The sequence below is a fragment of the Gopherus evgoodei genome, chromosome 1 (assembly GCF_007399415.2).
Source record: "Gopherus evgoodei ecotype Sinaloan lineage chromosome 1, rGopEvg1_v1.p, whole genome shotgun sequence".
Taxonomy (NCBI): Eukaryota; Metazoa; Chordata; order Testudines; family Testudinidae; genus Gopherus; species Gopherus evgoodei.
This window is the reverse complement of record NC_044322.1, coordinates 107,815,625-107,827,730: the sequence shown is the minus strand read 5'-3', so window position 1 is coordinate 107,827,730 and position 12,106 is coordinate 107,815,625. Positions and strand designations below refer to the sequence as shown.

The 12,106-nt window shown below is 44.1% G+C and overlaps 1 protein-coding gene across 5 annotated transcripts in view; it reads right to left on the bottom strand.

Annotated features, from left to right (window-relative positions):
• NAXD (NAD(P)HX dehydratase) overlaps positions 1-12,106 on the bottom strand; it is a 91,057-nt gene that overhangs the window by 44,678 nt on the left and 34,273 nt on the right. The gene's annotated exons all lie outside the window — the stretch shown is intronic.

Genomic DNA, 12,106 nt, shown 5'->3' with positions numbered 1-12,106 from the left:
GTTTTGTTGCAAGTTAGTTTGTTTTTTAATCTTACTGGGGAGAGGAGACTTGGGAACAATTTTGGGCCTGAGCCCGAGGGCTCTCTAAGGAGTTAACACAGGCCACAGTCTTGCAATTAGATCTGTGCAGGCAGATTCTGATCCCACAAAGAATCCTGTTCACTTGAACAGCATGCCACACAGATCCACCCACATGGATCTACTTGCACAATCAATGCCTTAATTAGGAGTTCTAGGGATCAGGATCTTTATGCTCAAATGCCCAGCTATTTCATTAGTTAAAAGGACTGGTGTTCTCTGTTCTATATAGAGCACAGGCTCCCCTCAAATCACTGCCTAAAACTGTAAAGAAACCATCTTTGAAAAATAGATTTGTGGTAAATGATGCATCTATTTACTTATCCTTCACCTTTCCAAAGGTAAGGTTCACTTACTGAAATTACTGTATGCCTCAACTGTAAAAAAAAAAAAAAAAAAAAAAGTCAAACAAGTGGAGTTCTACAAAACTCAAGATTTGAGTTTTAAACTATGCCAGTGGGAGGAACTTGGCAAACTACAGTATAAAGGTAAGTGTCATTGAAGAAATAATAGATTCCCATTAGATTAGTACACGAGGCCCTGTGTATACTAGAAAAATGCAGTTGTTTAATTAAACTGATTTAACAGTTGAGCTAGTTCAATTTGTGCAAACCCCAGTACAGCGTATCAATACGTTATCAACTTAAGAAACGGTTAAACAGGTTTAAATACATCTAGAATTATGGATTTGCACTGGTTTAAGTAGACTGATTTTTACATCTACACCTCTACCCCAATATAAACTCTGTCCCCGGGAGCCAAAAAATCTTACTGCGTTATAGGTGAAACTGCGTTATATCGAACTTGCTTTGATCCGTCAGAGTGCGCAGCCCCGGAGTGCTGCCTTACCGTGTTATATCAGGTCGCATTATATCGGGGTAAAAGTGTATTTAGTTAAAACAGTACATCTTTCTATATTGGAAAAAGCCTTAGAGATGGAAGAGATCTCTTAGACCTAATCAGTCTCCCTAGAGAATTGTTCTCTACAATACATGCTGTATTTCCCACAGGAATATGAATGTTACTTACCTGTAATGGAGTTCTTTCAGAGGGACTCTGCATATTCACACTACTGGGGATATGCCAGTGGATACACCTCAGGAAAACCCGCTCATAGCAATGCCAAATGAGAGCATCATGCACCCCACCACCACTCCCCTCTGCATTCTTGAACATTCCAAGGCTGAGGCTATGAGAGGGGGCTTGACGCCCTCTGCCACCTCTGTTCCCTTCCACTTCCCTCTTCCGACTCAGGGAGATTCTGAGGAAGAGGAGAAGGTGAGCAGGGAGTGTGACAATGCAGAGTCCATCTCAAAGAATTCTCATTACAGGTAATTAATCTTCATGTCTTCTTTTAGTATCCTCTGCATATTCCCACTCATGAGGTAGTTTGACAAGCAGCACTCCTGTAAGGAAGGTATGATTTGGGGTCCTAACTGAATAGGGATCAAAGTAAAGCTCTTCCAAATTGCGCATTCCATTGAGATGCTAAGTCTAGGGAGTAGTGTTTTGTAAGTGTTGACAGATCTTTGCAATTTGAACATGTCTATGGTGTGCTACGAAAGCTACCATTGCTCTAGTAGAATGTAATCTAACCCTCAAGGGGGATGGAATGGATACTAGTTCACAGCACTCCTGCTTGCACTGCCTAACCCAACTAAGTAGCATCTATGAAGAGATAGTGTGCTCCATACTGTTATCAGCATATGAAATGAAGACACTGTTAAGACACTAAGTCTTTTAGCATCCAAAGTATGCAGCTCTGTCTTGTTTACATGAGTACAAGGTCTAGGGAAAAGATACTGGATAATTAATCATTTGATTAAGGTGAAAGTCACACACCACCCTGGGAAGGAAACTAGGATTAGAGCAATGCACCACTGTATCCTCTGGAAGACAGTGAATGAAGGATACACCAGGCAAGCACAATCCACTCATTTGTCTAGCCGATGTCACGGCTATGACAAAAGCCTTTTTGATAGACAAGTAGAACAAAGAACACTCTGCCATGGCCTCAAAGCAAGTCTGAGTGAGGACTAATTGGAGATCCCAGGATGGGGAATGAAACTTTTATGCATGGATACTATCGTAAACAAATGGTTAAGGGTTAATGCCTCTTACCTGTAAAGGGTTAAAAAGTTCACCTAGCCTAGCTAACACCTGACCAGAGGAACCAATGGGGGAACAAGATGTTTCAAAAAGAAGGAGGGAAGTTTTTCCTTTGTTTAGAGTTTTCAGTTTCAGCTAGAGTGAAAAGTTCAAGGAACCAGCCTCTTATCAGAGTAGTAAGTTTTAGAAAGGAATAGGTTATGTTTATTTCTTTGTAACCTGTCTTATGCAAATTGAGGTAGAATCAAATTGGGTATTTGAGTATTTTTTTTTGTATAACGAAATTTGTGCCCAGGGGAACATCCTCTGTGTTTTGAATCTGTTGTCTGAGAGAGTAGCTGGTATGCTAATCTCTCCCAGAGGGTTTTCTTTTACCTTTCTTTTCTTTAATTAAAAGCCTTTTTTCTTAATACCTGATTGATTTTTCTTTGTTTTTTCTAGATCCAAAGGGACTGGATCTGGACTCACCAGAGATTGGTGGGGGGCAAAAGGAGGGGAGATGGTTAATTTCTCCTTGTTTTAAGATCCAAGGGATTTGGATCTGTGTTCACCAGGGAATTGGTGAAGTCCCTCAAGGCTACCCAGGGAGGGGAAAGTTTTTGGGGGACAGGGAGTGCTCCAGACACTGAAATTCTGGATGGTGGCGGCGATACCAGATCTAAGCTAGTAATTAAGCTTAGAAGTGTCCATGCAGGTCCCCACATCTGTACCCTAAAGTTCAGAGTGGGGAAGGAACCTTGACATGGTGAGGGATTTTTCAGAAACCAAAAGTCAGATTTTTTTTTCCCTCCTTTGAGATGCTGAGGAAGCAGTGAAGGAGAGATACCCTGAAGGCGAACAGATAAAGATTTTTCTAACAAGGCTTTGTTAAGAAAGGATTTCCAGCTGGGCTTAGCTGGAGGGTAATTAACAGTTTGCAAGAGAAGTTACAAACCAGTTTTTCTGGTCTCTTCTCATTCTGAGAAGTCCAGTTAAAAGCTGTGGGGCTTTTTGTTTTGTTTTTTTACCTTGCAAACCAAGATAGCTCAGGCAGGGCAGCGAAACATGTCAAGCAAAGGAAAAAAAACACATACTACAGGAACTGGAATTAGCCAAACTCCGGGCTGAGGAGAGCCAAAAGGAATATGACAGACAGATGGCCAGAGATGAGGCTGCCCACAAAAGAGCTATGGAGGACAAAGAAAAAGAAGAGAAAGCAAAGAGGCTGACCAGCGGAGGGCTATGGAGATCCAGAGGGACGCCCACAAGCAGGCTCTGGAATTAGCAAAAGCTAAGCAGGATGTGCCAGCCAACCCTAACAACCCTTCTCCAGGTACTGTTTCCCATCCCAGAAAATTCCCAACCTACAAGGCAGGTGATGATACTGAGGCCTTCTTAGAAAATTTCGAAAGGGCCTGCCATGGGTACAGCATCCCTACAGACCAGTACATGATAGAGCTGAAACCACAGCTCAGTGGACCCTTAGCAGAGGTGGTGGCTGAAATGCCTAAGGAACACATGAACGATTATAAACTTTTTCAAACCAAGGCCAGAATCAGAATGGGGCTAACACCTGAGCATGCCCGTCGGCGGTTCAGAATCCTAAGGTGGAAACCAGATGTGTCATTTACCCGACAGGCTTACCACATTGGAAAGAATTGGGATGCCTGGATATCAGGAGCAAGTGCTAACTCTCTGGAAGAGCTGTCCTTCCTAATGCAAATAGAGCAGTTCTTAGAGGGTGTTCCTGAGGAAACAGAAAGGTACATCCTAGATGGGACGCCCAAAACTGTAACCGAGGTGGGGGAGATTGGAGCCAAATGGGTGGAAGTGGCAGAAAAGAAAAAAAATTACTAGAAGTTAGAACGAATATCAGAGGGGGCAAACTGAAATCAAACCCTATCACCAGAGGCTGCCCAAGGCCCCACCTACAACCCAAGGAAAGCCCCAGACCCCTTATTGTCCCACCTCACCAGTCTCCAGCAACCCAGCTCGGCCCAGTGACCAGTCAGCTAGGCGATGTTTTAAATGTAATGAACTGGGACATATAAAGGCCCACTGCCCCAAGAACCCCAACCGAGTACAGTTCATTACACCGCCATCACACCAAAGATCCTAGGCCTAGATGCCTCTCAAATACCCTCAGAGCAAAGGGAAACCTTGAGAGGTGGGCGGAAAGCAGGTTATCGCGTGGAGAGACAAAGGGGAACAAGTGTCAGCTATCCACCAATCCTTAGTGGACCCCAAATTCATCAACCCAGAGGCCCAAGTGACAATTCACCCATTCATGTCAAAATCTTTAAACCTGGCCTACAGCTGAGCTCCTGTCCAGTACAAGGGCTGGTCAGGAACGTGGACTTTTGCAGTCTATGACAATTATTCCATCCCCATGCTACTGGGGGAAGATTTGGCCAACCACGTGAAGCTGGCCAAGAGGGTGGGGGTGGTCACATGCAGCCAGGCCAAGAAAGCTTCCACACCCATCCCTGTTCCTGAGCCGCCCACCAGGGCCCTGTCTGTGTTACCAGAGACCCAGACAGAGGTGGTGGACCCAGATCCCCTGCCAACGACTGCAACAGCCATAGTGCATCTAGTCCCAGAACCGGAACTGGAAAAGCAACCAGGACCAGAACTGTTGCCAGCACTGATGCCAGCGCTTGCAAACCCATCTACAACTCCAACGCCAGAGGACACCAGCGGGCCTGGACTGGCAGAACCAGTGGACAACCCTACTCAAGAGGCTCTGCCAGAGCCTAAAATATCACATAGTGCACCAGTGAAAAGCGGTTCACAATCAATGAAAACAACCCCATCACCTACATCGCTTCCAGAGGTACCAAGCCCAAGTCCACAGTCTAAGGAGAAACTGATGTCTCCAGCTTCAAGGAAACAGTCCCAGGCTGAGCAGAAAGCAGATGACAGCCTTCAGAAAGCTTGAGTGGTGGCACAGAGCACCCAGCCGCCTCTCAGCTCTTGTGAGTGATCCCGGTTTGTTGTAGAACAAGGACTTTTATATAAGGAGACTCTTTCTGGTGGACACCAGGAAGACTGGCATTCTCGAAGACAGTTGGTAGTTCCAACTAAGTACCGGGTAAAGCTTGTGAGCTTATCCCATGATCATCCCAGTGGTCATTCTGGGATGAACAGAATCAAGGACCATTTGGGGAAGTCTTTCCACTGGGAGGGAATGGGCAAGGACGTTGCTAATTATGTCCGGTCTTGTGAGGTGTGCCAAAGAGTGGGAAAGCCCCAATACCAGGTCAAAGCCCCTCTCCAGCCACTCCCCATAACTGAGGTCCCATTTCAGAGAGTAGCTGTGGATATTCTGGGTCCTTTCCCAAAAAAGACACCCAGAGGAAAGCAGTACATACTGACTTTCATGGATTTTGCTACCCAATGACTGGAAGCAGTAGCTCTAAGCAACACCAGGGTTAAAATGTGTGCCAGGCCTTAGCAGACATTTTTGCCAGGGTAAATTGGCCCTCAGACATCCTTACAGATTTGGGAACTAATTCCTGGCAGGGACCATGAAAAACCTGTGGGAAGCTCATGGGGTGAATCACTTGGTTGCCACCCCTTACTACCATCAAGCCAATGGCCTGGTGGAGAGGTTTAATGGAACTTTGGGGCCATGATATGTAAATTCGTAAATGAACACTCCAGTGATTGGGATCTAGTATTGCAGCAGTTGCTTTTTGCCTACAGGGCTGTACCACATTCCAGTTTAGGGTTTTCACCATTTGAACTAGTGTATGGCCACGAGGTTAAGGGGCCATTACAGTTGGTGAAGCAGCAATGGGAGGGGTTTACGCCTTCTCCAGGAACTAACATTCTAGACTTTGTAAGCAACCTACAAAACACCCTCCGACACTCTTTAGCCCTTGCTAAAGAAAACCTAAAGGATGCTCAGGAAGAGCAAAAGGCCTGGTATGATAAACCTACCAGAGAGCGTTCCTTCAAAGCAGGAGACCAGGTTATGGTCTTGAAGGCGCAACAGGCCCATAAGATGGAAGCGTCATGGGAAGGGCCATTCATGGTCCAAGAGCGCCTGGGAGCTGTTAGCTATCTCATAGCATTCCCCACATCAACCCTAAAGCCCAGAGTGTACCATGTTAATTCTCTCAAGCCCTTTTATTCCAGAGAATTAAAGGTTTGTCAGTTTACAGCCCAGGAAGGAGATGACGCTGAGTGGCCTGAAGGTGTTTACTATGAAGGAAAAAGTGACAGTGGCGTGGAAGAGGTGAACCTCTCCACAACCCTGGAACGTCTGCAGTGGCAACAGATCAAGAAGCTGTGCACTAGCTTCGTCCCATTGTTCTCAGCCACCCCAGGACGGACTGAACGGGCATACCACTCCATTGACACAGGTAATGCTCACCCAATTATAACCCCACCCTACCGGGTGTCTCCTCATGCCCAAGCTGCTATAGAATGGGAGATCCAGAACATGCTACAGATGGGTATAATCCGCCCCTCTAACAGTGCATGGGCATCTCTCGTGGTTCTAGTTCCCAAACCAGATGGGGAAATACGCTTTTGCATGGACTACCGTAAGCTAAATGCCGTAACTCGTCCCGACAACTATCCAATGCCACACACCGACGAGCTATTGGAGAAACTGGGATGTGCCCAGTTCATCTCTACATTAGACTTAACCAAAGGGTACTGGCAAGTACCGCTAGATGAACCCGCCAAGGAAAGGTCAGCTTTCATCACTCATGCAGGGGTGTATGAATTTAATGTGCTTCTCTTCGGGCTGTGAAATGCACCCGCCACCTTCCAAAGACTTGTAGATGGTCTCCTAGCATGATTGGGAGAATCGGCAGTTGCTTACCTCGATGATGTGGCCATTTTTTCTGATTCATGGGCAGAACATCTGGAGCACCTGGAAAAACTCTTCGAGTGCATCAGGCAGGCAGGATTAACTGTTAAGGCTAAAAAGTGTCAAATAGGCCAAAACAGAGTGACTTTACCTGCGACACCAGGTGGGTCAAGGAACGATAAATCCCCTACAGGCCAAGGCGGATGCTATCCAAAAGTGGCCTGTCCCAAGGTCAAAGAAACAGGTCCAATCCTTCTTAGGCTTGGCTGGATATCACAGGCAATTGTGCCACACTACAGCCAAATCGCTGCCCCACTAACAGACCTGACCAGAAAGACACAGCCAAATGCAGTTAAGTGGACTGATGAGTGTCAGAAGGCCTTTACCCAGCTTAAGGCGACACTCATGTCTGACCCTGTGCTAAGGGCCCCAGACTTTGACAAACCATTCCTAGTAACCATAGATGCATCTGAGCGTGGTGTAGGAGCAGTTTTAATGCAGGAAGGACCGGATCAAGACTTCCATCCTGTCGTGTTTCTCAGCAAAAAAACTGTCTGAGAGGGAAAGCCTCTGGTCAATCAGTGAAAAAGAATGCTATGCCATTGTGCATGCCCTAGAAAAGCTATGCCCATACATTTGGGGATGACATTTCCAGATACAAACTGACCATGGCTGCGCTAAAGTGGCTTCATACTGCCAAGGAAAACAACAAAAAACTGCTTCGATGGAGTTTTAGCTCTCCAAGATTTTGATTTTGAAATTCACACACATTTCAGGAGCTTCTAACAAGTAGCTGATGCACTCTCCCGTGAAAGTTTCATGGAGTTAACTAGTTAAATTGTCCTTGGAATGTAAAAAAAATCTCGTAGTTTTACATAATTAGTAGTATATGTAAAGGTGCATGTGTTTTATTAATCTGTTTATTCTAAAGTTCTAGGAAGAACTCACCGGCCAGTGTGGTTCCACACTATCTGAGATTTGGGGGGCGTGTCATAACAGATGGTTAAGGGGTTGTCATAGTATAATTCCCAAATCTGGACCTTAGCGTCCAGGATATGGGTACTAGCATAAAGTCCTCTAAGCTTAATACCAGCTTAGACTCTGTAGCGCTGCCACCAATCAGGAATTTTTGGGGCCTGATACCCTCTGGTCCCCCCAAAACCTTCCCAGGGGACCCAAGACCCAGATTCCTTGAGTGTCACAACAAAGGGAAATAAACATTCCCTCCCACCTCTTTACCTCCTCCCAGGTCTTTCCTGCCTGGGTACACTAGGAGATACCGTGAATCAATTCCTTGAAACACAACACAGAGAGATCAAGTTCTCTCTCCCCCTCACCCGAGGCAATACAGATTCAAGCTGCCTGAATCTAACACAAAGAGGAAATTACCTTTCTCATCCTTGCATCCCACCATTCCCTGTATATACAGACTCAATTCTTTGAGCCTTACTTAGGAGAGAAAAATCAACAGGTCTTACAAGCAAAACTTTTAATAAAAAAGAAAGGAAAAAAAGTAAAAGGTTTATCTCTGCACTTTAGATGGTAAAACAGTTCAGGGTCTTTCAACTTATAAACATAGAAAGAAACTTTCTCCAGCAGAAACACAATTTAAGCTACTTCCAGCAAGTACACATATGCAGATGGAAAAAAAACAAATTAAAAGACTATGACCACCTTTTCTTACTTACCATTCTGAATAGATAAGAGACTGTAGCAGGGAGATTGGTAGAAACCTGGTTGCACCTCTAGCCCCATTCAGGACCCAGAGAGAACAAAACCAAACCCAAAACCCACAAACAAAGGCTTCCCTCCACGAGATTTGAAAGTATCTTGTCTCCTGATTGGTCCTCTGGTCAGGTGTTTGCAGGTCACTGTTAGTTAACCCTTTATAGGTGAAAGAAACATTAACCCTTAGCTATCTGTTTATGACAAGGGTTAATGCCTCTTTTACCTGACCTGTAAAGGGTTAAAAAGTTCACCTAGCCTAGCTAACACCTGACCAGAGGAACCAATGGGGAACAAGATGTTTCAAAAGGAAGGAGGGACGTTTTTCCTTTGTTTAGAGTTTTCAGTTTCACTAGAGTGAAAAGATCAAGGAACCAGCCTCTTATCAGAGTAGTAAGTTTTAGAAAGGAATAAATAGGTTATGTTTATTTCTTTGTAATCTGTCTTATGCAAATTGAGGTAGAATCAAATTGGGTATCTGAGTAGTTTTGTTTTTTTTGCGTAACTAAATTTGTGCCCAGGGGAATATCCTCTGTATTTTGAATCTGTTGTCTGAGAGAGTAGCTGGTATGCTAATCTCTCCAGAGGGTTTTCTTTTACCTTTCTTTTCTTTAATTAAAAGCCTTTTTTCTTAATATCTGATTAATTTTTCCTGTGTTTTTCTGGATCCAAAGGGATTGGATCTGGACTCACCAGGGATTGGGGGGGGGGGGAAGGAGCAGGGATGGTTAATTCCTCCTTGTTTCAAGATCCAAGGGATTTGGATCTGTGTTCACCAGGGAATTGGTGAAGTCCCTCAAGGCTACCCAGGGAGGGGAAAGTTTTGGAGGACAAGGAGTGCTCCAGACACTGAAATTCTGGATGGTGGCGGCGATACCAGATTCTAAGCTAGTAATTAAGCTTAGAAGTGTCAGAGTGGGAAAGGAACCTTGACAGATACATACTGACAAGTGCCTTCATAAATTCCTTAAATGTATTATGTGCAAAGATTGACTTACCTACCAACACGTTACGGACAGCTAGAGTTGTTAGCTGAACTTTCAAAGGAGAATATAGAAAATCTCAAATGATTAATTAAAGAATTCCAAGAGTAGACTGAATTGCTGCTACTGATGGATTGTGTGTGCCCTTTCCACCTCTTTTAAAGGGGTCAAGTTAGAAGCTGGACATTAAGTTATTAGTAACTATCCTGACTTTTGAGTGTTAAGTCACATACTTCATAGTAACTGATATTTGCTTGTTACTGGAACCTTTGAAAAATTGTAATTAGAGAATAATGAGCTCAAACTGTTACATGTTTTAGGCATACACTACACCCTGCTTGGAATGAGTACCACTGTTCATTGTTCTAACACGGCAAAGTTATGATCTACTTGTATTCTTTTTCTCGACTGTTTAAGCATTTCTTACTTGCCCATTTCACAAACTTATTCCACTTGAGATAACACCTTCTAGTAAACCGCTTTCTAGAGTTCATCAATGCTTGACATACTTCTGATGTGCAAGATTTCCCAAGGTACGTTAGAGTCCTATAGGCTACGCAGTCAGGTGCAATAATAGGGTGTCAGGAGATAACTCAACAGAAGGGTAGAATTTAATAAGTCTTTGGTCACAAGGAGAGGCCTATGTACACCCTTGGAGAGCTGGAAAAGGTCTGAGAACCACTGTTGCCTTGCATATGCTGGGGCAAATGAACATTATTTGGCTCTGTCTTGTTTTATCTTCTTTATCACCTTTGGAGGAGAGGGAAGGGGGAAAAGATATAAGGCAGACCTTCTCCCCAGTCCAGTAGAAAGGCATCCAACATGGACAGACTGTCTCTCCCACTTCTTGGGGAACACTTCTGACACTTTGCATTGTGTCTGGTTGCAAATAAATTGTATGTCTGAGAACCCAACAGGGTGAAGATCTCATCTATCAGATATTTTTAACAACCAGTCATGAAGTTGCATTACATCCTCTGCTCTTTTGATCCACCAGTCTGCTGTCCTTGCTTACTAGGTGAAGAGCTATGGGATAAATATCACACAGCACAACTGCTTCCTTGCGCTGTTGCAGAGAAAGAATTCCCCCATTGTTCACATAATACACTGCCATTGTGTTGTTTATGAAGACTTGCACCACCTTGTTCTGGTTGGTGAGGTAGAAGAGATTTGAGAGCCAATGGATTGCCTCATTTTCAGAACTACATTGTCTCTTTTCTTGAGAATTCTAATGATTGTGAATTGTTAATATGTTAAAATGCACTTTCCCTCTGTGGTTGGAGACGTCCTAGGTGGATGGTTGAAAGGGGCTGGAGGGTTGAAAGCCACCCCTCTTAGAATGTTGCAATGTTGAGTTTCTTTGGTCTTCAGGAAGCACTTTGACAAATACTGTATGCTCATTTCTCCATTAAGTGCAATCTCCCTACCTGAATTTGCCATTCTAAACATTGAGCAAAAGGAGATGAATATGCTTTTCTATCAGTTACATCCATTTTCTTTCCCTCTGTCCGAAGGAGCAGAATGTAACTGTCCTTCTCTGGATCTTTATACTGACACTACTACCACATGAGAATTAGAGGTAGTTTGTATATGAAAGAATGAGAACCTTCATACAGTAATTGGCACAATATGCCGTGGGGGTTTCAGTATTTTCTGCCATAATAGAGAAGTCTAAACTTCCTGTACATCTGTCTAAAATTGGAAGAGTAATCCTAGTTATAGACCGAGAACCCAGAACGCTGAATACAACCTGAGAATCTCTTGGTCTGTGATTGATGGGAGAGATCAAAAGTCGTGGAATTGTAATGCATCCTCACATGGGGAGGATGCTGAAGCAACACCAAGATTTTCATCCATGAAAGATTCCTCAAGATCTGGCTCCAAATCCTGACATTCAATTTGAGCAGCAGGTGCCACTGCCTCCTCTGATAATGCATCAGGAACGATAGTAGGAGAATGCTCCCTAAAACCAGGTGAAGATGATGGATCCAGGAGTCTGATCCGAGAAGTGATACTTTTCTGAACCGTTTTAGGAAGGGAGTTTCTACCTTGACTAGAATGTGGAACATTCCTATACTACCTAGGAAAGGGCTAATAAGGCCATCACGACAAGGGCAGGATCTCCCAGTCATGCCAGTAACCAACTCAGGCTAGGAGGGTGTGTTCTGTAAGCGTTGAATTTAGGAGATGTAATCTTTCTAATGAGAAAGAAACACAGGGGGTATATTAGTATGCTTAGCATGTTTCAAAACTTCTTCAGACTGCAGCTCTACTCTTGCATCAGATCTTGGCTCTGACTCAAATTATTGAAGAAACTACAGGACCTGTCGTATGTAAAACTCAAGAAGGGCAAAATAACTTTATTGGGGAATCCCAGAGGCATTTTAAAGGAAAGTGTCCAGGGATATCT